The sequence below is a fragment of the Sphaerodactylus townsendi genome, linkage group LG02 (genome assembly GCF_021028975.2).
Source record: "Sphaerodactylus townsendi isolate TG3544 linkage group LG02, MPM_Stown_v2.3, whole genome shotgun sequence".
Taxonomy (NCBI): Eukaryota; Metazoa; Chordata; class Lepidosauria; order Squamata; family Sphaerodactylidae; genus Sphaerodactylus; species Sphaerodactylus townsendi.
This window is the reverse complement of record NC_059426.1, coordinates 111429290-111455477: the sequence shown is the minus strand read 5'-3', so window position 1 is coordinate 111455477 and position 26188 is coordinate 111429290.

Sequence of the window (26188 nt, the reverse complement as noted above, 5' to 3'; positions counted from 1 at the left end):
ATTTGAAATATGTCCATTATACCACATTACCGGCAGAAAATATGAAGACTTGAAATGACTACTAGTGAAAGTGCTAAAGCAGGACTACAGCTGATGCTTGATAAGGCATCAAAAGTAATGTCTACTGAGGAATTATTGAGCTTTAAGATTGACAATGAGGCAGGGGTGTAACTAGGAAAACTGGAGCCCTGGGCAAAACCTGAGTTTGATGCCCCCCATGGGCAGCGGAAGAAGGCAGAGCTCCCCCATCCTCCTCCCCTGGTGGCTTGTAGCTTCCCCCCTCCTTGCTGGCTGAACTTAGGCGCCCCCCCTTACTGGCGAAAGGGCATAAGATGCGGGGGGTGGGTGGTGGCAGGCAGCAGTGGATATCCAGGAGAGAGTGGCGCGGTTGGTGGGTTGGCCAGGTGTGCATGCACCTCTGACTGCTAGTCCTGCCACCCCACAAAGATCCATCCGAGGATGCAGCAGAGTTGACAAGAGGCGGAGTACAGGCAGCAAGGCTTGGCAGTTTGGCTCGGCCCAATCCATGGATCAGGCTGAGCCGAGCCAGTTCGGAGGCACTTGGAGGGCCAAGGGCCCGAGCCTGCCCCCTCCAAACTCCGTGCGATCCGAACTTGCGGTAACATCCGAGATTCTCTGATGCGTTTTTATTTTTTGATGTTTTTTCATATTTCAGCCTGCAAGGGGCATATTGTTAGAGATATTGGCACCAAAATTTGAGGGTATCATTGCTCCAGCACATGAAGCCTGCTGGGTTCCACAAAAAGCAGCATTTTAACTGCTAGTGACACCAAAATTTCAGGGTATCTTCAGGAGACTGTCCTGATGACACCCCCCAAGTTTGGTGAAGTTTGGTTTAGGGGGGGCAAAGTTAATGGACTCCCAAAAGGGGTGCCCCATCCCCCATTGTTTCCGATGGGAGCTAATAGAAGATACAGGCTGCCCCTTTGAGGGTCCATAACATTAGCCCCCCTAAACCAAACTTCACCAAACTTGGGGGGTGTCATCAGGACAGTCTCCTGAAGATACCCTGAAAGTTCTGTGACTGTGCCTTCAGAAATGTGCACCCCACAGGCTGAACCAGAAATTCCCCATTGACATCAATGGAAAATAATCAATGCAGACGTAAGATTCTTGGGCAAATTTATGGCGGGTGCCTGTCAGGGGTGCAATTGTTAAGCTAGTGACACCAAATTTCAGGGTATTATCAGGAGACTGTCCTGATGACACCCCTCCAAGTTTGGCAAAGCTTGGTTCAGTGGGGACAAAGTTATGGACCTTCAAAGGTGCAGCCCCCATCTCCTTAGCTCCAAAGCTCGATCCCAAACTTTTAGCGCTTATAAAAGCCCTGCACACCAACAACACTTGTCAAGTGAAATGCCCGCCTCTTGGCCTATTGACCCCTAAAATTAGAGTAACCAAAGAAGTCAAACAAGGTTGCGTTATGGCCCCCTTCCTGTTCAATCTGTTTTTAAATGACCTTGCCCCTACTTTGAGAACAATTGACTCACACTGTCCCTTGTTAGGGAACATGCCACTGCCAATTCTGCTTTATGCTGATGATGCTACCTTACTATCTTCTGCTCCAAGGTTGGTCTATCTCAAGCCTCCTACATAAATGCAGTGAATATTGCAATAACAACCTGCTGTCACATTAACTCCCTCTCAAATCTAAGCATCATGGTTCTTCTTTCTGCAAGTACCTTTAAGATTTTATTTCTATTTATTTATTTTATTTATTGTTAACAGCTTATAGGCACCGCCCCCATCCCCTCGAGAGGGCTCTACAAAAATGTACAACAAAAAAAATATAAATAGATCGAATTATAAAATCTTTAAAACAGCCTGTATAACAATAGCAGTGTAAAAGTACATAATAGAGGCGTCCCCGACTAAACCCTTCTATTTTTTAAAAATTCTCCCCAAAAAAGGGAGAGGAGGGTGATGAGTCACATTTGATAAATGGCCAAGATGAAAGGCCAATTAGGGGCACCATTTCTCAGCTGCTGTTGGTTCTCTCCAAAGGTCTTCGGCGGAACAACTCCGCTTTTTTTACAGGCCCTCCCGCGGAACTCATTGAGGTCCCACAGGGCCCTGAACAGCCAGAGGAAGGTGTGTTCCGACTCAGGCCGGGCCAGAGTCCGTGAAAGCTGCCCAGGCCCGCTGTGGAGGCTGCCAGCCGCATCATAGAGGGGCCAGGGACCACTAGGAAGATTAGCCTCCACCGAAGCGGAGAGGTCGTGCAGGGACATATGGGGTTATGCGGTCTCTCGAAGATACGAGGGTCCCAGGCGGCGTAAGGCCTTTAAAGGTCAACACCAGCGCCTTGAAGATGATCCTCGAACTCTACTGGGGAGCCAGTGCAGCTGGCGGCAATACAGGCTGAATGTGATCGTAGATGGCGCTTTCGCCTGTGAGTAAGCTGCTACTGGCTGCATGCTGGACCACAAGTTTTAGTCTCCGGATCAAACGCATAGCGGGAAGTTACCGGCGTAGAGCGAAGTTAAGCAATAGTCTAATCTGGAGGTGGAACCGCTTGCATTGGATCACTGTGGCTAGGTCCGGGCTTTGGGAGAGGAAAGGGAGCCAGCAGCCGGGCTCATGGCGGAGGTGTGAAAAAAGGCAGTCTGGTTGTAGCGGCGGCCACCTGGGTCTCCCTACTGAAAGAGACAAATCCAGGTGGGACTCCCTTCAGGCTGCGCGACGGAGGGGTCGGCGCCCAATGTGGCCCCTCCCACACCGTGGCTGGAAAATCCTGTCCCCCCCTCGCAGCCAAGCCAGAGGATCTCCTCGCCTTCATGGGTTTAGTTTTAACCTGCTCTGCCGCGAACCAACCAGCAACCGCCTTCCAAAACAGTGCTGAGAGCCGCGATCGGCGTGCCACTGCCCCTCCATCAACAGAATGAGCTGGAGTGTCATCAGCGCAATTCGATGGCAGGTCAGCCCAAAACTCCGCACTCAGCCGAAAGCAAGGGGTCGCATGTAGATATTAAATAGCAGCGGGGTAGTAGAGCCCCCCCTAAGGGTACACCCCGCAATCAAGCTGGCACTTCCGGAGGCCTGGTCCCCGCGACCTCACTTGCTGGACTTCGGACTCTCGAAGGAACGCAGGCAATCCACTGGAAGGACAAAGTGCCCCCCGCACTCGGAGTAGCGGCCAGGCGCTAAAGTGGGTCAAAAGGTCGTGGTTCACGACTACATCAAACGCTTTCGGCGTAAGATCTAACAATATTTCAGCAGCTCGATCCGGGCCTCGGGTCGAGCTGAATAATCGGGAGTGTATCTGGTGGACGGCGACGGTGAACAGTCTCCTCGCCCCATGCCCAGCACATGGAAGCCGGACTGGAAGGGGTCGTAAGGTCGATGGCCGCCATCCAGAAAAAACCTTGAAGTTGCTCCAACACCACTCTCTCAATTACCTTCCCACCAATTTGCGGGAACGTAAAGATTTGGAAACGGGCGGTAATTGGGCCAGATCCCCTTTGGATCTAACGGGTGGTCTTTTTAAGAGTGGGCGGACCACTGCCTCCCCTTCAACCCATCCGGAAAGACCTCCCTTTGCTCGGAGGTTCGAGCCATTGATGATACTTCCAACAGATGGGGTCAGTAGCTCCACCCCTGCAAGTTTTTTTTACATAAGCCAGGGGATGGGTAACAGAAATCCAGAGGACAGGTAGTTGGTCTAACAGCAGCTAAGGTCCCACAACAGCGGCTTTCCAGAGAGCAAGGAAAACTGGGTCAAACAAGGGGCCTGAAGACGGCAAGGGAGCCTCCAGTTCACTGATTGTAGCCAATGGGGAAGATCCCATGGCGGAGCCGACGTAATCTTATCCGCAAAAAAGCTCATAAAAGCCTCTACAGCTAATGCCTCAATTGTGAATTTGGAGGACCTCTCCGGATAGGGAGGTTAGAGACCTAATTCTACCTAAATAATTGTGCTGGGCATGGAGCTAGCTGGATGCAGAGAGGAGGAGAAGAAAGCCCTCTTCGGCCTCCCTTCTCGGGCCGCCACCTCATAGGGCTTCTCATAAACGGCCCCTATAAGATGTTTCACAAGCAGCTCCTCGCCACGTAGATTTCCACACTCGCTTCTAGACGCCTAAGCACCAGTTTCATATTGGCGCAACTCCCCAGTGTACCACCAGGGAGCACAGCCGAGAGCTGGGGCTGTGAGGACGCCGGGGGGCAACAAACCTCGGATGGCATCGGAGAGCCGAGGAATTCCCCAGTCCTCCACCTGCTCATCGGGAAAGTGTGTCGGCGTGGTTCAGGGTCCCCAGGAGCATCTCAGGAAACCAAGTGGGATCCATAAGTCTCCAAGGGCGGGTGGCATAAATTGGGTCCCGCCTGTCTAGACAGGGGTGTTGTGGCGCACGGTCCACCAACCTTCAGGGCATAAATGGTCGGGATTCATGGCACTCTGTGAACAGAGTGATAATGCACCAAGTTTTACTCCCGAATCTCAAGACCAAATCCAGCTGCATGCCCAGCCTCATGAGTGGGGCCAGAATTTATTAAGGAGAGGCCTAGTGTCGCCATGGATGATACCAGCCTCAAGAAGTCGGGCAAGTGGCAGCATGAGTAAGTATATGGCAGGTCGCATACGGACGCTGAAGTTCCCTGCAAGACTATAAGCCTGGGGAACCGCAACACCCAGTCCGACACCACCTCCAGTCAAGCCGCTGTAGGCCGCCTCCCGGCGTACGGCCTAGGGCGACCGGTACACCAGGAGGATCGGGCCAGCCTCTCCGCTGGCCAACCACTCTGAGGCCGACGCATTCCATGCCAGCGACATCTCCGGGACGGGACTGCCCTAAAGGGGATGGGGATTCATCGGGTGAACAAAGCCACCTCCCACCTCCCCCGCCCCTGTGTTCATGCTGTTGGTGGAGGCACGCGAAACCTGGGTGGCTGACTGACCTCGCGACAAGGCGCACGGCCCCACCTTCACAAGCACTCCAGGTTTCAGTGACACACGCCAGGTCCACCTGCTGGGCTCCAAGAAAACTCTGGAGCAACCTTGGTCTTGTATTATTAATGGACCTGGCATTGATCATCAACACCAAAGATGAGGTAGGGTATCCCCTCGATCCCAAAATCTTTCACCATCGTTTTTCGGGATAGGGTCGGAGGTTAGAAGGTGAGCGAAAGTATAAAGCCATATCTCGTGCAGCCTTCTGTATCATATGGCCACCGCCTACCGCACATATTATCTTCCCCCCGTCCCATAAGCACTGGGATCCCTAGCCCCAAGGTTGGTGCCCCCATAACTCTGTCAACTTCCCCTCCACCCAGGGCCTGGACTAAAACTAAACTTCCCCCACTCAAAAGTGGGCCCAGCTCTGCTAACAGAGTCTCCAATATAAGACAGCAGTCTTATACACTTTGCCCCAAAGATGTACAAGTATGTCTTATTTTCTTAGGGACTTATTTTCCCAGGTTCTGTCTTGGCCGGGCATGCTTCCAAACAAAAACTTTGCTATGTCTTACTTTCGGGGGATGCCTTATATTTCGCACTTCAGCAAAACCTCTACCATGTCTTATTTTTCGGGGATGTCTTATATTAGGGGAAACAGGGTAGTAACTATTGCCAGTCTAAACTAACCTAAGCTATAGCCTAGCTGGGTAACTAACTATATCCAGTATGATGTTAAATATCTGGATAACCTGCCCACTAACACTAATACAATCAATATAATCTATAACAAGCCAAACTATTGCATTCCTACTGTACTCACCCCTCTCCCATTAGTACTCCTATCTAGGGATTACAAAACACAATTAAGCATAATACTAAGCTACAATCGGGAGTTTTAAGAAACAACCAGACAACAACCAGGGAGCCACTGCCACTGGGCCACCCTGGTCAGTCCCTGAAAAGCAGCAAGTACCAGTATATAAAAACACCCAACTCTCTCACAGCTGATGTGTATGTCCTTGGAGGATGAGACACCCAGCTCTCTTCTCTACAGCTGGGATGTGTAAAGTGTCCTAAGAAGAGATGGTGATATTATGCTCAGATTTCAGCAACTCTCCTGCTATGGCTGGCAGGGCAGGCAGACCGACAGGGAGGGTCTGTCCCAGGCAGGACTGAACAGGCTGGCTGCCTTGGGCTGCTGGTGGAACTCCTGTCAGCTGCCAGGACCCACCCCCCTGCAGGTGTTTCCCCAATGGGGTGGGTGGGGAAGGACTCTCACTCCTTCCCAGTGGCAGCAGTGCATGCAGCTCACCCGGGGTGGGACTCTCTGCTTGGCTGGCAGGCAGGCAGGCAGACCCTCAGGAGGGTCCGTCCCAGTCAGGGGCTGGAACAGGCTGGCTTGCCTTGGGCTGCTGGTGGAACTCCCCTGTTGTAGCTGCCAGGCCCCACCCCCTGCAGGTGCTCTAATGGGTGGGTGGGGAAGGACTCTCACCCTTCCCAGTGGCAGCAGGCGGCAGCTCACCCGGGTGGACTTCTTGCTTGGCTGGTGGCAGGCAGGCAGACCAACAGGAGGGTCTGTCCCAGGCAGGGCTGAAATTTCAGGCTGGCTGCTCCTTGGGCTGGTGGAACTCCTGTTGTAGCTGCCAGGCCCCACCCCCTGCAGGTGGGCTCTAATGGGGTGTGGGGTGGGGAAGGACTCACTCCCTTCCCAGTGGCAGCAGGCTGCAGCTCACCCGGTGGACTTCTGCTTGGCTGGCAGGCAGGCAGGCAGACCAACAGGAGGGTCTGTCCCAGGCAGGGCTGAACAGGCTGGCTGCCCTTGGGCTGCTGATGGAACTCCTGTTAGCCAGGCCCCACCCCTGCAGGTGTTTCCAATGGGGTGGGTGGGGAAGGACCTCTCACTCCCTTCCCAGTGGCAGCATGGCAGCTCACCCGGGTGGATCTCTGCTTGGCTGGCAGGCAGGCAGGCAGACCAACAGGAGGGTCTGTCCCAGGCAGGGCTGAACAGGCTGGCTGCCTTGGGCTGCTGGTGGAACTCCTGTTAAAGCTGCTAAGGGCCCCACCCCTGCAGGTGTTTCCACGGGGTGGGGCGGGGCGACCCCCCACCTTCCCAGTGGCAGTGGCGGCAGCTCACCCGGGTGGACTTCTGCTTGGCTGGTGGCAGGCAAGGTGGGCAGGCAGACCTCAACAGGAGGGTCTCGTCCCAGGCAGGGGCTGAAACAGGCTGGCACTCCTAGGGATTTCTGCAACTGGCACTTAGATAATGACCTCTATTGAACAGGAAGTTCTTAAAATATTTGGGAATCAATTTCAATCACAAATCTGTTTGGGTCAAACATAAGGAAACTGTTGTCAAGAGCTGTCAAATCACCCCTCTGCTGCCATTGGAAAGGTTTTTTTTTTCTTTTACTAAAGGTGGCAGATTTATTCCGGCTGCTACTATGGGTATTTAATGCCAAGGTGTCCCAACAACTTCTCTATGGGGGTTTCCCTATGGATCAAGCCTGGCATATATCCCTTGGAGCCGTAATACAATCTAAATTTTTATATAAGCTTTTTGGGGTCCCCATTGCATACCCTACGCTGTCTCCTCTGCTGGGCCTCTGAAAGGCAGGATTACACCCTCTTTGGAAACACAAAAAAGCATGGTGGGCCACCCTTAAATTTTGGGACTTCGCTATGTTTCCCTTAACAACCCTAATAGTCTCATTTATTGCAACCCCTCCACTTAACTTCAATCTTCTACCTGGTGGGCTCCAGTTATCAAATCAAAAGATTTCCTCCCTGGGTCTTTCGATGGGACCAGCTCCTTATGCTTTCTCCTAGCTAGATACAAACGCTGTATCAAGGTACCCAAGGCTATTCGATCAGGAACAATGCAACATCTAGTTAGTAAAGCAAGGAGCTTATTCTCTCCCCTCCATTTTAACATCATGCCTGGGGAAAACCGCAAGACAGCTGCATATATTTCAAAACATCTTGTCTGGACCCTAAGTTGATGTGGCTATTGACCAGAGCAAGAACCAACACATTTCCACTAACCTTTTCCCCAGAGAGATTCACGGTACCTTCACAGCAAAAGCGTACCTGTGAATACTGTCAAACCTCTGAGGAGTCATTGGAGCACATTTTATTAGTTTGTCCAAAATTTAACGATTTTAGACCAAACCTGTTTTTAGGGGATCCCTTACTGGTCCATCCAAGCCTTTTTAATCTTAAATTGAACTATCTTCTGAATACAGAGAATCCCAAGCAACTGGACATAGTGGCCAAATTCTTGCTCACTATTACAAAATGATTCCCTGGTTTCCTCTTTCGCTCTGATGTATGCATTTTTGAAACAGGAGTACCTGTTTTATCTCGTAAAACTGTATTTGGATTACTTAGTTCTGCTATGTTTTAATGCCTAATAAAGGTCTTTGAACTTTGAAAAATAAAAAAGCAGGAGCATGCTCTGCAAAATTCCTGAGCCCTGGGCAGCTGCCCACATTGCCCAATGGACATTATGCCACTGCAATGAGGTAACTGAAATTGTCTGTATGTGGACCTCTCTCTCTTCTTCCACAGACCAAGGACCTCTCTCTCTTCTTCCACAGACATTCCCTCCAGACAGCCAGGCAGACTCCTTCTGGCTGCACAAAGCGCTGCCGCACCTTACCGTGGCTGCCATTGCGGGAGGCAGGGTCCGGCAGCGAGGCCGTTCACTGGGCAGGGTGAGGGTGGCAGGCCGCAGATGCTTCTCTGCACATGCGCGCCGGATCGGGCGCATACGCAGACAATCCGGTGAGGCTGGCTTGCCCTGGGAAGGGCAGGGCAGTGTTAGCCCTCTGATCAATCCTACAGATATATATATATATATCATGGCAATATATTTTCCTTTAAGATCATATTAGCAGAAGCTAAGTTTTCACAGCACCTCTCAGTGTAGGTAGCAGCATGTCCAAAGGTCACAAGTCTGAATATCTTGGGCAGTAACCCTAAAAGGTTAATCTGCATGGAAGCCTTACAGCAGCTCCTCGTTTAGCCTAACAATGCAATTTGGCCCCTTTTGTCCCGGGCTTAGTCATAGTTGAGCTGATTAAATTAGCTCTGCACCCCAAACCCAGCACAGCTGTGAAACCTAGTGCAATTGTTTCCTTTTCCCTCCAAGGAACGATCTACCTTATAATAGTTCAGTTTACCTGAAGCACCTTGCTCATTACTAGCCTGTACCTCTCTTGGTCTGGTCAGCTTGAGACACGATATCGTCTTCTACCGGGTTTCCGTGCTGGCGTGGACTCCCTGCCTTCTACTGCTTCTACTTCGAGAACGTTAGGTAACGTATCACCCTGCAAATCCCCAATTCCCTCTCTATCGTCCCATCTATTTTTCAACCCTTTTTATATACTAGGAACTTGAATGTATGTGCTCTTATATCTTACTGTATGTGTGTATTTTGAACCAAATTTATATAAACGCTTAAAAACTCATTTGGACTCTTGCATTTACTCTGTGGATCGTTCCTTGCCAAATCCCTTCCCCGTAGATATAGTCTCCAAGATCTCACCTAGCCTCCTCTCACACTGCCAAGTGAGTTCCATTCCTCTTCACTATTTTAAGAACCATATGTGTGCTGGTGCACTCTCAGCAACTGGTGGAGATTCCCTTTAATAAATTGCTAACCCCTGTTAAGCTAGTTAACAGCAGCCCGTCAATGTAACGGACGATCGTCAGTCGAATGGGGGCCAGGCGAGGGGCCTATAAAAGGCCCTGCCTCATGGCCAGGCCTCATTCGGAGCCTGGACATGGAGGCTTCCCCCCCCTCTCGTCCCTGTTATGTTGTGAAGATTTTAATGTTGTTATTGTCATAGCCATCGGCGGGTTGCGCTTGGGGGATGATCTGCTGGAAAGGGGAGCTGGGGGAGCTTCCCTGTGTTGTACACCTCCTTAAGAGGTGGGGGTGGAGCAAACTCAATGTAGGGACGCCCTGCGGGGAGCTTAGAAGCTTGCACCCCTAGCGTATGTTGGATGGGGCCTCCAGTCATGGGCACTTTGCCGGTCTGGACTTTGTCTCACTCCAATCTTTCACTTGGTTTATTCCTCCAGCAGCTGGGCTGAGAAATTCTGTTCACCCTTGGGGTCAGCACTAGTGCTGCCCAGAGGCTTGGATCACCCCCATGCTGCGCCATCTGTTTCCTATGCTTTCTGTTAGTAAAGTTCTTTGGCTATGGCCTGTTTTTCTTATCCACTTAAAAATGTGTTTGAGTCTTATTGGGGAAAGTATAACCAAGTGGGAAGGGCCACACATCTACCCGCAAACTCTCCAGCTGCTTCTCTCTGCTTTATCACCTCAGGGTGTTTAGGTGCTAAAGAAGCAGAGAGGCAAGGAAAATGGAAGGTTGAGGTAACAGGCAAGCTACTAACAATTTATGTTTGGTCAAAGCAAAATATGTTTGGCAAAGTGGATATGCCTTCTGGGGCCAATACATCTTGGAAGGGAGAGTAGAAATCAGCAGATCAAAGAGGAGTCCATGTAATATTGTTTGCATGCCCCAGAAGTTTGACACTGAGTTTAGAGAAGCCATCTTATCTCTTTACCTTCACAGTTGACACCTTGGTCTGATGTATGAAGAAACTATATATTGGAATTCTGGGAAGGACTAGAATATATGCAGGATGTGCAGGGCTCTCCTGAGAGGTTGTATGCCCCTGCACCATATAGAATAGTAAGGTAGAGTGAAGAGGTGCTATTGAAATGTGACAGCAACATGCAGTACAAACCATTACCCCTGAGTAGAATATGTATGACTTTATGCACATAACGTTTTGCCTGACCAACTGGAATTTTTAAAACTGACATTTCAAATATGAGCTGTTGTAAATATTTAGTACCAATAGTCTGTAGTACTTTCTGAAATATTTTTTCCCATTTTCCACTTAAATCTGAGTGTTATAAGTGATGGGATTCATAAAATGGAAATCGAAACATATATATGCCTGAGCTATTTTCCACCCTTACATTCTTGGCTCAATCTCCAATGATACAAAATTGAGGTCTTCAGGATTACTGGAGATGAACGCATAGTTCATGGGAATTTTTATTTCCTTACTAAGACTCCTTGCAATTGCTGTATCTCTTGGATTAAGGGAAATCTGAATTTGGTGTCTGTTGCTGCAGATCGAGAATGCATTCTTAATTAAGGATTTACAAGATAATTGCATTTGATTAAAACATAGTGAGCTCAGTTTCACTTGACTGGTAATTAAAGATTTTTTCCCTGGCTGTTCCACTTTCCATTAGCATTTAATGGTTAATCACTCTGCAGAATACTGGAATTGGATGGTTTAATTTACAGCTAAGGGTGAGCTAGGCACTGTACATAAAACCACATTTTCTATCCAGTAGGGTTTATAATCTACATAATACAGATAAGACAAATGTGAAGGAGTTGTCAAAAGATGAGCAAGGATAGGAGATGGAGAGGTGGATTTAATGAAAACACAGGGATTAATCTACAGTGGATCAGGACGAGGCGGGGCGGGTGGAGGAAGGGCAGGGGCCTGCACAGTTTCCTCTCTCTCCGTCCCTGCCTCCAGTATACCTGTTGTTCCTGTGATGTTTGTGTTCAGGGATGACCATATCCCACTAGTTCAGCCCCTTCTGCCAGACTTCTGTTACGTTCACCATATCTTCTGACATTAGCCTAAAAACACCTTCACACTGTTTTCTCTCTAAATATCTGTGACTTTTTCCACTTGGGCCCTTTGGCCTCTTTGACTATCCTGTTTTTTCTTTATCTTCATTTTCCATATCTATCCCATCACCAAATAGACAGTCAAAAGTATTTTTTCCTTCATTCTTTTTGGATGAATCTGCCTGAACCAGATGCTTCTCAGTTCCTGTCCTTCCAGGTTTCACTTTAAAAACTGTTCTACCATCGCTTTTATTTTATATGTCAGCGTCTGGTTTCATCCTGGTTCAAGTGGAGTCCATCCCTTTGTACAGGCCTGCCCTGCCTCAAAATGTTCCCCAGTGCCTAACAAATCTAAAGCCCTTCTATGTAAACCACTGTCTAATCCACACATTTTGATTCTCCATCTGTGCCTGTCTTGCTAGCCCTGTGCATGGAACAAATATCATTTCAGAGAAAGCTACCTAGGAGGTCCTAGCTTTTAATCTCCTACATAGAAACTTAAATTTGGCTTTCAGGACTTCACAACTACACTTTCCCATGTCACTGATGTCAATATGAAATACAACCACTGACTCTTCCCATTCATGGCCTTGGACCTGCATACCTACAAGACCACCTCTCCCCATATCGCCCCACTAGGCCCCTCCGTTAATTGGTGATCCCTGGCCCAAAAGCTTTCAGGCTGGCCTCTACAAGGGCCAGGGCTTTTACAGCCCTGGCCCCTACCTGGTGGAACAGGCTTCCAAGGGAGATCAGGGCCCTGAGGGACCTGCAGATTTTCCGCAGGACCTGTAAGACGGACCTGTTCCGCCAGGCATTTGGCCAGCCTGATTAAAAACATTGCTGCCATTTCATCTGGCCTCCCGTGGGCATAAAGGTAGGGAGGGGGGAGGATGATGCCATCTGACGAGATATGGTTCCGGTTTTTATTCTTATTATTGCGAATCAGATTTATAGTATGTTTTTAAGTTGTTTTATCATTGTTGTTCACTGCCCTGAGCCCCTAGGGGAGGGCAGTTTAGAAATCAAACAAACAAACAAACAATAAATAAATAAGTGATGCCTGCACTCTTTGCACCCAGCAGGCAATTGACCATGCAGTCCATGTGCCCATCACAAACATAGTTAACTGCACATCTAATGACTGAATCTGCCCAAATCTCCCACCCTGACAAGCCCCCCTCTCCTGAGAAGCATATTGTCTGTACAAGTGTTTCCTTCTAAAGAATCATATCCCCTTTCCTCTGAGTGATGCCATCCTTCTACAAAGCTTCCATTTTGTGTGACTGGTAAGGCCTAATCCACCACCCTCTCTGTATGTCTCAGCTTCAACAGGTGTGCCACCTTTACCTCAAGGGAACAAACTTGTTCCTTGCACTGGACATATACCCACAACTTATTCTGTTCATTTTATTTCAATTATACTCTGCCCTCCCCGCACAAAAGACCAAGATCCGAGCAACTTCCATCAATTAAAATACAGTCATAATAACTTACAAGAATTTCAAATTTAACAATATTCTACTTGTAGAATGATAAAATCACTTCTAGTTAAATACAAAATCATTTCTGATTAGAACTCAGCACATTGTTCCTTCCATCTCTCTAACAATGTGGCACTTTCAATGTTGTGGTTAAATGTACATCTTGGGGAGGAGGAATAAAAGTGGAAGATCCAAAAAAATGACTGGCTGGGGACCATGTTTATTGGTGGGGTCCAGTAAGGAAGGTGGTTGGAGAAGGGCAAGGCAGATAGGTATATATGTGACACTTGATGCAATGTAGCCACAGTAAGAAGACACTTGTTCAAAAAGATTGAATGCACACCTACAGTGAAAAGGTTGAGAAAGCCCTCCACTCATAACCCTGGATGGCTGCTGCCCACCATGGACTATTGGTTTGGCTCAGTGTTGAGACAGCTCTTTATGTTCTATTAAAGAATGCATAATGTAAGTGTCACTCTGGCAGTCTCTTCAAATTGTTAATAGGTAACCAGAATACAAGGCTAATAAAACCAGTGATATTTACTCTGTAATGCTGTTCCTCTTTCCAGGGTGCACACTTGCTTTGAAGATTGATTATGCTATTTATTGTGCAAGCTTGTAAAATGCAAAGTGATTAGATGTACAGCCACTGTTTAATCCCATCTCTGTCACTCTCTTAGTCAACAGTAACACAGTCCTGCCGGCATTGCATGTACTTGCATGGAAAGGTCACATTTAGCCATCAGCACTGAAAAGCAATCTTGAAGGGCAACTTAACTGCATTATAATGAGGGCTGGGAGCACCTTAAAATGTTCCAACTTTGGCATGACACACAAACTTTTCTTTAACAAAAATTCAATATGGCAGGCACATCATGCCCCAGTACTCAAAATATAGTTTATCAAGCTTTTTTGAAATCTATACTGTGATATTCCTATGTCTTCTATCAGATCTAGTATTTAATTTCCATACCTTTGATAGCTGTTTTGCACTTACCATAGATTTGTCTTGTCCTGAAGAGATACAGAGGCCCAACAGGGGGAGAGTGTGTTGTGGGGGTAGATGCTTGATAGCTGTCTTTTGCCTAGGCATGCCCTACTCATGCACGCACACAAGCCCCTTTAGTCAAAAATCCTGTCAGGAAAAATAATAAGCTACCACCAGTTCTGAGGTAAAAATATGGAACTGAGGCTGTTTCCACACACGTGCGGAAACGCATCTCCACCGGCATGAATTGTGCTGGTGGAGGCTCGGGGATCGTTCACATGCTATCATGTGAGCGGCCCCGACTTTCCCTCCAACTGGAGAGGCAGCTCGATTAGCCCCCTCCACTGACCTTCCTGTCCAGCATTGCTCTGGAGGACTGCAGAGACCCGCCCATGCTGCCCTCCAACCTCCAGGGGTTGGAGGGGAGCGTGGGTGGGTCTCTGCAGCCCTCCAGAGCAACCTTGGACAGGAAGGACAGTGGAGGTGACGGGAAAAGCGGCGGCGGCCTGCTGGTGCGGTTCACACCATGCCGACAGGAAGATGCTGCTTTGCAAAAAACCTTGCTCACACACTCACTGATGTCTCTTTTTAGTGTAAACCTTTTCAACATGGTCCTGAACACTCTCCTAAAATTTCCACCCTTAACTCCAAAGGGCCTCACGCTGGCTTGTGACAGAATAAGCTATGGGGTTTCACTCAACCCACACTTAACTCTGTCAGTTAAGTTAAACACACTCTCATGAATTCTCCCTCATCCGGTATCTAGGCGTGGTCTCCTCATGAGACAATAGCCAAGCCCTTTGTGTGGTCTCAGGAGTGTCCCCATCAAATAAGCTTTTCTCTTGTTTTCCACCCATACCAGGCCTCCTAGCCTCTGGTGACAAAAAGCCTCTTTTCTCTCAGTCTTTGAGATCTCTTAGAGAACACTGGCCCCCTAACTGTTCTCCCTCTGTGTCTGGCTCTCAGCCCCTAGACAAGATCTCCAGTTGACTGAATCTGAGGACTAACATGATCCGTGTGTCACACAAGCTCTTTTAATAAGAATAGAAGTCAATTGAAACATGGAAAACAACACCAAAAATATTCAGATTAGTATCAGTCTCCCTTTTCTGTATCAGAGACATATGCTATAAACAACATATGAGCAAATATTTTAAAGGCTGATTGCTATTTTAATACCAGTACCCAACAGAATCACACAGAATCACACAGAATCACACTCTCTTCAGTACTGGGATATTTTTTTCATTGAGGAGCATTAAAACATCTGACCCTTCATAAGCAGTGTGTTCAGAAACAGGTGCACCTCTTTAATTGCTGTTTCTTTTTTATTAGAAGTGAGCATTAGGCAAGGTCAAACAAGAAAAATTGTGCCTTTAAACAGTAGTTGGCAAATCCTAATCCTGAAAATAAAAGAGAAAAATCTGGCTTGTGGGGATCACCAGCTACAGCCATAGAAACCCCTTTTAAAAGGAGGAAAATGCTTTGGTTCATAGCATCAAGTTTACACACACCCTTCTTCATTACAACCTATGGCAAATCTTTCTGGGGCTTTGGGGGGGGGCTGTTTCATCTTATGTGCACAAGATATATGCACCAGTTTTTTTAGAATAGTTGCTGATAACACTCCTCAGAAGAACCCACAGAAAGTCAGGGGGTCAAATTTTATGAGGGCTCATTTTTTCCTCTATTTGAAGGCTCAAATGTGGACTCCTGACCCAATCTCTAACAAATGTAGGGGTTCTTCTAAGCAGAGTTACCAGAAGCTATGTTGAAAATGTGATGACTCTGCTTTAACCCTCCCCCCCCCCCGCCCAAAGCTTCTCCATAGGCTATACTGGAGCTGATTTTTTGAGGTTCCTAAAAAAATACCCCCCCCCCCACATGCTGATATGGGTATTTGGGAAAGTCTGAGGATCCCAACAATTTTCAGGACCAATATACCCAAATCTGAATTTTCCTGATCTCATCCTTTTCTTTTTTGCACAATCCTATTCCTTATTTCATTTAACTTATATTATGCTTTGGGAATATGGAATGGTTTCATATTGCAGCTCCTGGATGCTAAGCTGGGTTGGTACTTGGAAGAGAGACCTTCAAGGAAAAGAGACTTCCAAGAAAGGCTTTGCTGAGAATGGCAATGGCAAACCACCTCTGTTTATTCGCTTGCCTAGAAAGCCTTCATCTTCTGTGCAGTCTATACGCACAAAAAAGAAGTTAGGGCAGTATACTCAATCCCACTTGCCTTTGTTTAAAGTGATAGCAAGCTGTGATTTTGTAGGCAGGAGAACCAAAAACCCCATTCTTGGCCTAACTATATATCATGAAATAGAGGCAGTAAGATACTAAAAGGTTTTGGTATGTATTAAGAAAATAGAATAAATAGTTATTATATTTTCTAGAGCTATAGGTTAAGTTTTCTTGTTTAGATATATTAAGACTTGGTTGGTTTTTTAATATAACAAAGCTTTACTTATATTTTGAATTCATAAAACTTTGGTTCATGTACGTTGGCCAGAAAGAGGCCCCAGTTACACAAAGGCTTTTGCCTTGCAGATGGCCAGCCAGAAAGATAAGAGAACAGGATAAATCAAGTTAAAGGAATTCTAAGTGTCTTTACAAGCCCTTTACAAGCAAATCCTTTCACACCATTTCAAGCCCCAGGAAAAAATAACAAACAGATAACATTTGAGGCCTATAGAAATTAATCAGACAAAGAGGCCGAGGATTTAGAAGGAAACAACAAGATATTATGCGTGGCCTTCAAACTCTGTTTCACATTTCAATATTCATGTAGATACTTAGAAAGCCATAACCGCCAGATGGCCGGTCAGGATAGAATCAGGGTACTATCTTTTGTTATTACAAACACCAATTAACCAGAAACATTTCAGGCCTAAGAGATAAGAATGGCCCAGGAAGCTAGAAGTGTGAAACACTCAATGTGCCAGCAAGTCTCACAGCAAAACCTTGATGAGTTTGAGTGACATATATCTTTCTTTGTAATGTGTAAATCTTACCTTTGATGTACTTAAGAGGCAACCCCTAAAAACCTTATAAGAAGTCTGAGTTTTGCATTGCTTGTTGATTCCTTCCCAGTGCTGAATGAACCCTTGTCAGTTTCAATAAAATTATTTCTTTAAATAATTTTATATTTGTTGGCTCAATATTGTTGTAGCAAGGTCTGCGCTAACAACTTGACAGCACTTTGCACACATATATACTCTGGCTTTCTCCCCAATGGGGTTCCAAAGCAGCTTACATCTTCATTTCATTATCAGAACAACCTGTGAGATAGGTCAGGTTGAAAGTCTGTGACTGGCCCAAGGTTGCTTAGTGAGTTTCTATGGTAGATTTGGGGATTTGAATATGGAAGATACTGTAACCACTGCACAAAACTGGCTAAAATATCCTTGTCCGCTCCAGTAATGGGTATTTATTAAACACTGTAATGAAGACACCAAAAGAGGAATGTGTTAACTTAAACCTAAACTTTTGATGCACGAGACAATCCAGACCATAGTATGTGAACTGCTCAAAAACACTTATCTAGGACCATTTTATCCAGTGGGCAAAAGAAACAGATGGCTTGGGGCAACCATCATTGGGGTCTGTTGTATGCACAGGCAAAAGACAGAAGTTCAGTAGACATGTATGCCACTCTGTACACAAAAGTAAGAGGGATTGAGTGTACTGCCCCAACTTCTTTTTTGTGCATACAGACAGTATATAAGATGAAAGGCACATTCTTTTAGCATCTCCCATATATTGTTCTATTCACTTCTACGGGAACATGTAAAGCACTATGTTTTATTGCACTGTTTTATCTGACTTATGTTGTTCGCTGCCCTGAGCCCTATTGGGAAGGGTGGGATATAAATTTAAAAATAAATAAGATAAGCATTAAATTGAAGATGAACTTGCTTGCATCAAGGTACTGCAAACTCTGGGCTTAAATTACAGAGCTGAAGCTGGAACACATAACATGTGAAAGACAAGCACTACTTAACCTTATTCTACTCATGGACATCATGCTAGTGGGATTAAAATTAAAAAAAAAGGTTGGGGTGAACAAAACTACCCTACGATTTCGGGGTGTGTGTGTGTGTTTCTCTGCGAGGCATTTTTGTTTACAGAAAGCAAACTTTAAATAGTCACCAGCTGTTCTTTGGTGACTCTATTAACAGGTGAAAATGCTCTAAAAGAAAAAAAACTTGTAGAGTTGAGGTCTTTCAAATCAACTACTACCTAATCCTTTTACATGGAAGTGCTGCAGATTGAACCCGGACTTTCTACATGCAAACCAGATGCTCTCATCAAGACACAGCTGTTCCCTAGATCACATGATTCTGTTGTGACCTTGTTCTTGTTGCTTAGCATCTTCAAAACACGGAAAAACATTTCTAGGTTACTTGAGGCTTTCTTAACAATCTTACTAAAAACTCCTTAAATATTAGTGCTCTTCTAGGCACACAAAAAAGGAAATAATAAATCTGTGAATAATGAAGATGACTTCTGATGATCTCTTAAAAGCAAAATTTGAGAGGAATTTACATTTTGCTTTTCAGAGCATTAGAAGATGGTGTTTTTATTTTTTAAGAAAATCACCCTCAACCAGATTTTAAAACGTTTTTTTTAAGTCACAGAAGCCTCCTCATGAATTACAGTACATACACAATCTCCAAACATGCTTTTGACTGGGGGTGCTTTCCAAATGGAATAATTTCAGGGGAAACAAATAGCAATTGCACAATTAGCATTTTGCTCCAATAGAATGGCAATTAGCAATGATGACAATGTGATTTATACTAATTGAGATTAAGTCAGACAAAACGGCAACATTTGTAATCATTTGAAGTACTGTATTACTCATTATACAGTGCTTTGTAAACATCTCTCTTGAAATTAAAAAGTAATTAGTAGCATTTTAGTCATTTAATTCACTATAATTAGGATTTTAGAGAACTACATCCTGGCTGCTGGAAGCTTTTTACTCTTTGATTTGAAAAAAGTGGTTTTGTTTTGATGTTTGAAACTTTGAGCAATAATTCTGATACACAGTACAATACTAAACACAAATTTTATAATCAGAAACATCATGTAGGCATTTAGCTTAAATGGACAAAGCTTGACATCTCAATCTATCTTAATCCAATAATGAGTTCTGGCTAGCTCAGCAGAAAAATGATCCAAGATCTTCCCAAGTTATCATTCCAGAACTAGTCAAATGAGAGAGATAGTACTTCTGATGCACACTTCAACCAGCCTGCAGTATGCCCATCGTTAAACCTTTATCAAGCACAGGCTGGATTAAGAGCTAAATAAGAAAATAAACCATAGGTGTGAAGGATACAGCTAAAAAAATGCAAAGCAAAAATGTAGAGCACTTTCAAGAATCTCAGGAAAAGAAAATGAGAAAAATTCACCCTACTTCAATAACAGTGTGTGTGAGGTAGAAATTTCTACAGAGGCAAAGCAAATCTAGCAGAGGCACAAACTATCATTATTCTGAGCTTTTAATTTGCTCAAAATTCTTAGCTTGTCCATGCCTATTGCTGAAAAATCAAATTCTGCTGGTAACTGATTTTGTCACTCATCATATGAAAATCCTTTTTCTACTTCTCTTGGTTCCTCTGACCAAAATTATCTGTGTTCTGAACCCAGCATCATTTGTAAATACCAGCTGATGGTCAGGTGAATTTTTCAGCATTATATCTGATACCAACCATCACTATCTCTGTGGAAACTCACAATTTGTTAACACACTGTTGCCACAAATTATGAATCCCTTATTTTTGATAAAAGGTCAGAAATATAGGCACTTGAGATGCTTTTTGAAGTACAAATTAAAAATAGTTTTATTTGTCTCTTTTGTGGGATTTAAAAGTCAGGATTGCAAAGTTTCATAACAGGAATGTGGTTTGTAACAGAATAGCAGAATTGGGGAACTTGAAATTATTATGTTCAAGTGATATATTGTAATTCTCAATGAATCAAGGTGGTTCTGTTACCTCAGAAGGGCAACTTAGGCTAGCTACCCAGGCTCTCAGCTGGAAAAGAGGAGGCAGGCTGGATTCCAGGAGACAGGAGGTGTTGAATAAATTTAATTAATTTTATTCAATTGGACAGCATGCCTAGTGGCAAGGAAGGAAGACTGGTCATACAGAAAAATCATACCCTTTTTATAATCAAAGCTATGGGAATCAAAAGGTTTTCAATACATTGAAGATGGTGCAGGCATACTTCAGACAATGATTGACATTCTGAAAGCTACATTTCAGACAGCAAAATATTTCTTTGGTTTAAATCATCCACAATAGAACATTGGTTCTCTCTGAGATACAAAACTCTGAGATACAAAACTCTTACAATGTTTCCATTCCAGCATTCTTAGCTCACATGTTTTCAAAAGCTTGGAAGAGCAATGGGATGCATTTAAATTTAAATCCTAATATATTGTTGAATATATTAAATCCTAATACATATATAAAATCATGACAATACTAAAATTGCACATAGTCCAATGATTGATTTCTTATAAATCTAATTCATATAAAAGTATGCTGTTTCATGCTGATTTGCATATTTTGTTAAAGCACCATCATTTTAAGTTTGACCCAGTTCAACATTCTGGAAAGCAGTTTGCTGCATGGAGCTGACTTACAAAAACAGCCACAATGTCTGGCTGTGCAAAATAGCTTTTCTCTTGACCTTGACTACCCATGCAGTTCCACTGAACAGGCAGTTTCAGATCTATGATCTACTTAGGACTTTGGTTATACAGCAAAGGATTCTGAGCTTCTAAAAGGCAAAAAGTGTGATCTGATTTTGTTATTAATTCTGTCACTACAGTTTACATCCAAGTGTGTAAACTTCTAGTTTCTATAGAGAGTGATTTCTCTTGGCAGTGACTGGTTTGTTTATTAAACTTAAGTCTTTTTAAATATAGAGGTTCTTTAATTGGAGGAGTTAGGAACATTAACATACTTCCCCAGTTTCTCTCTCAAAGTAGATGGAGATCACTCCTTTTACCAGAGTAACTTCCCATTAAACTTAGAAATCTCTATCAACCTTAAAGCTATTTCTCCTCAATAACTGGTTATGGATCCTTCCTGATTCAAAACCCAAATGTGTTCCTTTTCACTCCAGAAGAGAATTCTCTATCAGATAGCTTGCAGCTTACACCACTCTCTTCAGGCTCTGCCTGTTGACTTCTCTCTCAGCAACTGTCAGTTCTCAACTACCCACACTCCACAACTGCTATTCTTATCATTCTATTTGGACTCCCTATCAATCATGGGTTCTATGATCAGGACAACTCTAGAATGCAGCTGTTTGCCACAGATACTTCAACCACTTGAGAATAGCGATATATTTTTGTTGAGTAATCCCAGGTTTATTGCCATGTGTGCACTGAAAACAAAGTTTCAGCCAATGTAGATCCTTGTCCATTTCCCCTCTATAATGACTATGTTTGCAAATGCATATCTGTCACAATAATTTTTAGATGGTTCCCTAAAACAACTTATGGATACAATCTCAAAATGTAACGGTGAAAAATATATATATTTCTTCCTTCCTGCAGACTGGGCACTGATCCACATTATGTCCAAAAACTGGAAAAAAAATTCATCTGAATTAGCATAACTTTGTCAAGGCATATTGGGATCGCCCCCAAATTTTCATATGATGTTCCTCCCTGTTGCGGGCAGGTAATCGGACCTTCAAATCGCCAAAGTCCATACCTGAGCCAGGTAAAACGTCTTTTTCCTGGTGCACCAGGCCATGAAGCTGGCTGTGTTTAACTGTCACCCTTAGAATGTTTGCTCAGATGGCCAGAGATGAGCACTGAAAACAGTAAATAGGTAATACTGTTAGGTAATATGAGTGGAAGTGAAACACATACACACTTTGCCATATGAGACATCAGGTGGGGTCCCCCCCTCAGACACAGGTAACTTTCACTCTCTGTGCCTCACCCACTGCTACCACACAACACACATACTGTCATACACATCCAGCTCATCCTCACACACCTCACTCTGCCCTCCCTCACATCCAACCACCACTTACCCACTTCCTCACCCATATTCACCACAGCTCTCTTTTACTAAAAGCGAGCTGGAGTTTGCCTTTTTCTTCTAAGAAAATCCACAGGGTGGGGGCGAACCAACACTACTGGCTCCGCTTCTTTTGCACATGGCCCTTTAAGAACCCAGGGAGCTGGCCTCGATCTGAACGCCTCACCACCCTACCTCTGCTGCCTGACTGGGATAGCCTGCTTGCCCCAGTTCTGCCTTCCCCAAGCCAGGACTGTGCGTGTCAACCAGCCTCATGGACAGCGGGGTTCGCACTCTGGACAGTTCTGTTGTGGAATGGAAAGGGTTACCTTATAGTAAAAAAACAAGACACCACCATATAACAATGTGAACTGAAAAGGGAAAGAGGGATTCCATTTGACCACCCCAAAAGGCTATGCTGGGGATCATTGGACCTGCATGGACATCTGTGTGGGTTGCGGACTGTGACGAGAAGGACAATTGCCACAGCAACGCATGGCCGGGCCTCACTAGTTGAAGATAAAAACAATGTAACGTTGAATCAAATTGCTAAAGGTGACAATCATGGACAAATTATTTGGTAATAATATAATTTGATTAAAAATAATGTCTAACATAAAATGCAGTGATGATGAGCTTTATACTTTTCCCTTCAGCACTGTTCAGAAACTCTGACTAGGTCAAGACAAGTTTGGCTAGACTTTGCAGAGTGAATTCTATGAGACAGCTGAATTTATTTCAGGAATCAAAACTGACACTATTCCACATCTCTAGACTGGCAACTGACTTGAAACAAGAAAATAGCACAATAGTGGATGAAATTTATCTTTTCATTTGAATTAAAACCCTTAATAGGAACTTATTCTGGTTCAGCTACAGGGCTTTTTCATAGTGACACAATGTCAATGAAAAGTAAGAATAGATTTGGATCCAGCATAGATAATGCATGGGGTAGTTAGCATACTGTTAGAGCACTGAAATTAATGGAGAATGCAAGACAATTTTAATTGACATGATTTGTTTTTTACATCTTGGGCCCAATTGTCAGTACTATCGTGTATAATTCATGTATCATTTGAGAGCCTGAATGGTGTAGTGGTTAAGAGCAGGTGAATTCTAATCTGGAGAACTGGGTTTGGTTCCCAACTCCTCCATCTGAGTGGCAGAGGCTTATCTGTCTCCACACTCCTACATTTCTGCTGGGTGACCTTGAGCTAATCATAGTTCTTCCGAGCTCTCTCAGCCCCACCTACATCAGAAGGGGAGAGGAGGGGAGAGGAGGGGAAAGGAGCTTGTAAGACACCTTGAGTCTCCTTACAGGAGAGAAAGGTGGGGTATACATCCAAACTCCTCCTCCTCCTCCTCGTCATCGCCTTCTTCTTCTCTTCTTCTTCTTCTTCTTCTTCTTCTTCTTCTTCTTCTTCTTCTTCTTCTTCTTCTTCTTCTTCTTCTTCTTCTTCTTCTTCTTCTTCTTCTTCTTCTTCTTCTTCTTCTTCTTCTTCTTCTTCTTCTTCTTCTTGTACTGCATATTTGGTCACTTTGATTACCAGGCAAAGGTACTGCTACTTCTTTCAGGGAGTTAAGCTGGTTCTTGAACATCTATTCATTGTTCATATTTCCCTGTCTAGTGTTTGTAGTTGTGCCACCTATTTGACTTTTGCCGACTTTTTATGGATTAATTTTAGAGTGATCCTCTCCCAGTCTCAGATCAAAGTGAATAGAAGTCATTACGAAACTAGATGACCAATCTCATTTGGCTATGTAGCAGTGTTGTTGCATGTAAACAAAGCCAGTCAAGACTTTGTGCAACATTTTGTGGATTAACAGTGCCCTCACTCTGAATATCTGAACATTATCAACCTGATTTAGAGCAGGCCTAAAAGAATGGCACATTTGATGCTACTAATGTTTGCTGAAACTATCCCTTTTCCCTTTCCCAACAGTCCTTCACTTGTTTCTGTGTAGAACAGAGCACTGACAATGTAATACAGAGGCATATCTAGGGAAAATGGGGCCCAGGAAGAAACCTGAGTTTTCTAACCCTAACCACCACCACCACCACCAAAACCACCCCCAGCATCCAGTCTGTGGCACCTGTGTGTTTCTGTGCCCCTGCCCCTGAAGGGCATGCTGGGAGCCATCTTTGGCTTCCTCCCCTACTGAGGCAAGGTTTCCCCCATGGCCCCCTTTCGAGTGGAATGGGGGGGGGTCAAACCTGGTGGGCAGGAGCCTAGAAGTGTCATGCCTTTGGATCTATAAAAAAGCATTTCCATTCCTCCTACAAAGTGAAGATGGGATGACCACCAGGTTACTTGGTAACCTAAAGCCATGAGCATTCTGCATTTTCTCCAAGGCACCCTCTCCTTCATCAATAAGACATGCATACTGACAGCTAAGCCTGAACTGATTCCTAAACAGCAGCATGGTCTACAGATTCACCAGCCTTGGGGCTGCACTGGGGAGGGAGAGCTGTGCAGGATCAGATCAGGGGTCCATCTCAATAGGGGCCATTTCCCACCAGGCCAATCCAGGCACGACATGGGAAGCCACAGCCCTCCCCCTTTGCCCACCTACCCACCCACTATCCCGTCAAGCCAAGCACCAGCCACCCCTTTCTCTTCCCTTCCAGATCTTCATCCAAAGACACCCACCCCAGAGGCCTGACTCTTGGTGAGGCCAATTCTATGGCTGCTTCTTCACAACCCAATAACAGGGCCCTAAGGATGGTAAAAACACCGTCCCTGGGGGGCTGTTCGCACAATGCAGCAGTGCCGGGCTCATGCTGTCCAAGTGGTGCAAAAACGCCACTTTTGAACCTCACTTGGGGAGTGAGGGTTTTCAAAAATGGCATTTTCCACTGCTGCTGTGCGAACAGAAGTGGGTGAAAGGCAGCGTTTTGCCCACGCGGGCCCCAAACGCCTCCTTACCTCCTCCTGAGTTTCATTGCTCTGTGGAGGCCATGCCTCCTGACCGCCTTCCCTGCAGTCATTGCTCTGGCCATGGAGGCGTGCCCCTGGCCTCCACAGAGCAACGAAAGCCAGGAGGAGGTAAAAAGGCATTTTGGGGACTGCGTGGCTGTGTGGAGCATGCTCCGCCAGCTGCACAACCAGTGCGGCCATTCATGCAAATGGCCCTGGGGCTTGTATCGGCATGAACCATGCCGATGCAGCCCCACTGCTCTGGCTGTGCAGAAACAGCCTTCCAGATTCATTGGTTCAACCCCAGGTTGGAGTTTCTGGCCACATGGGAGACCAACTGGCCAAGCTTGGCGCAAGATGGGGCACGCTTCAGTGGGTGCTCCCTGGGCCCAGTTCATGCCATGACTGGTCCTCTCTGAGGAGGCCAGCATTTTGGGGCCACCTCGGAGCCAGAGCCCAATCCCATGCCCTGGTGCCCCCCTGTTCTCTGGGTGCACACTGAGCAAGTAGCTGCGCCTCTCAGGCTGGCTCTCCACCAGTGGCCTGTTGTCCTCGCCATCGCCAGTGCTGTAGGCTGAGAAGCAGCCATTGTCTGAATAGGAGCAGCCTAGGGATCTCTGCCAGGAGCACATCAGCCCAGGAAGTGGGGAGCTGGTGGCAGCAGAGGAGCACACAGGGATCCCAGGTGGCTCCCAGTTTGAGGTGGCACAGGTGCGCCAGCCATACATCATGCGCCGAGGGCCACCCCCTGCTATTTATACCAGGCTGCACATGGAGCTGTCGCTCAGCTGGGTTTGTGGGGGGTGTCCCAGGCTGTTGCCAGCAGGCATGGGCAGGCCTATTTGTCTACGTTGCTGGCCTCTCTGCCTCCTTGTCTGCATGGCGCCGCTCCCCACATGCAGAGAGGTGTGGCCATGTGGGGCAATTTTCTGCCCCCCACATAAGTGAACGGGTTGCTCCCAGGGACACGTGACCCCACATGTCCCAATGGGCGGTACACCACTGATGCCATATTGAAATGGTGAGTGCATCATGGCAGGGGTGGGGAGTGGAGTAAGGAGGTAGGCTTCTGCAGGGTTTTAATGGTCTTTTACATCAACCTGTCCCTTTGCATTACAGAAGAAATGCCTGCACATTATTGTCAAC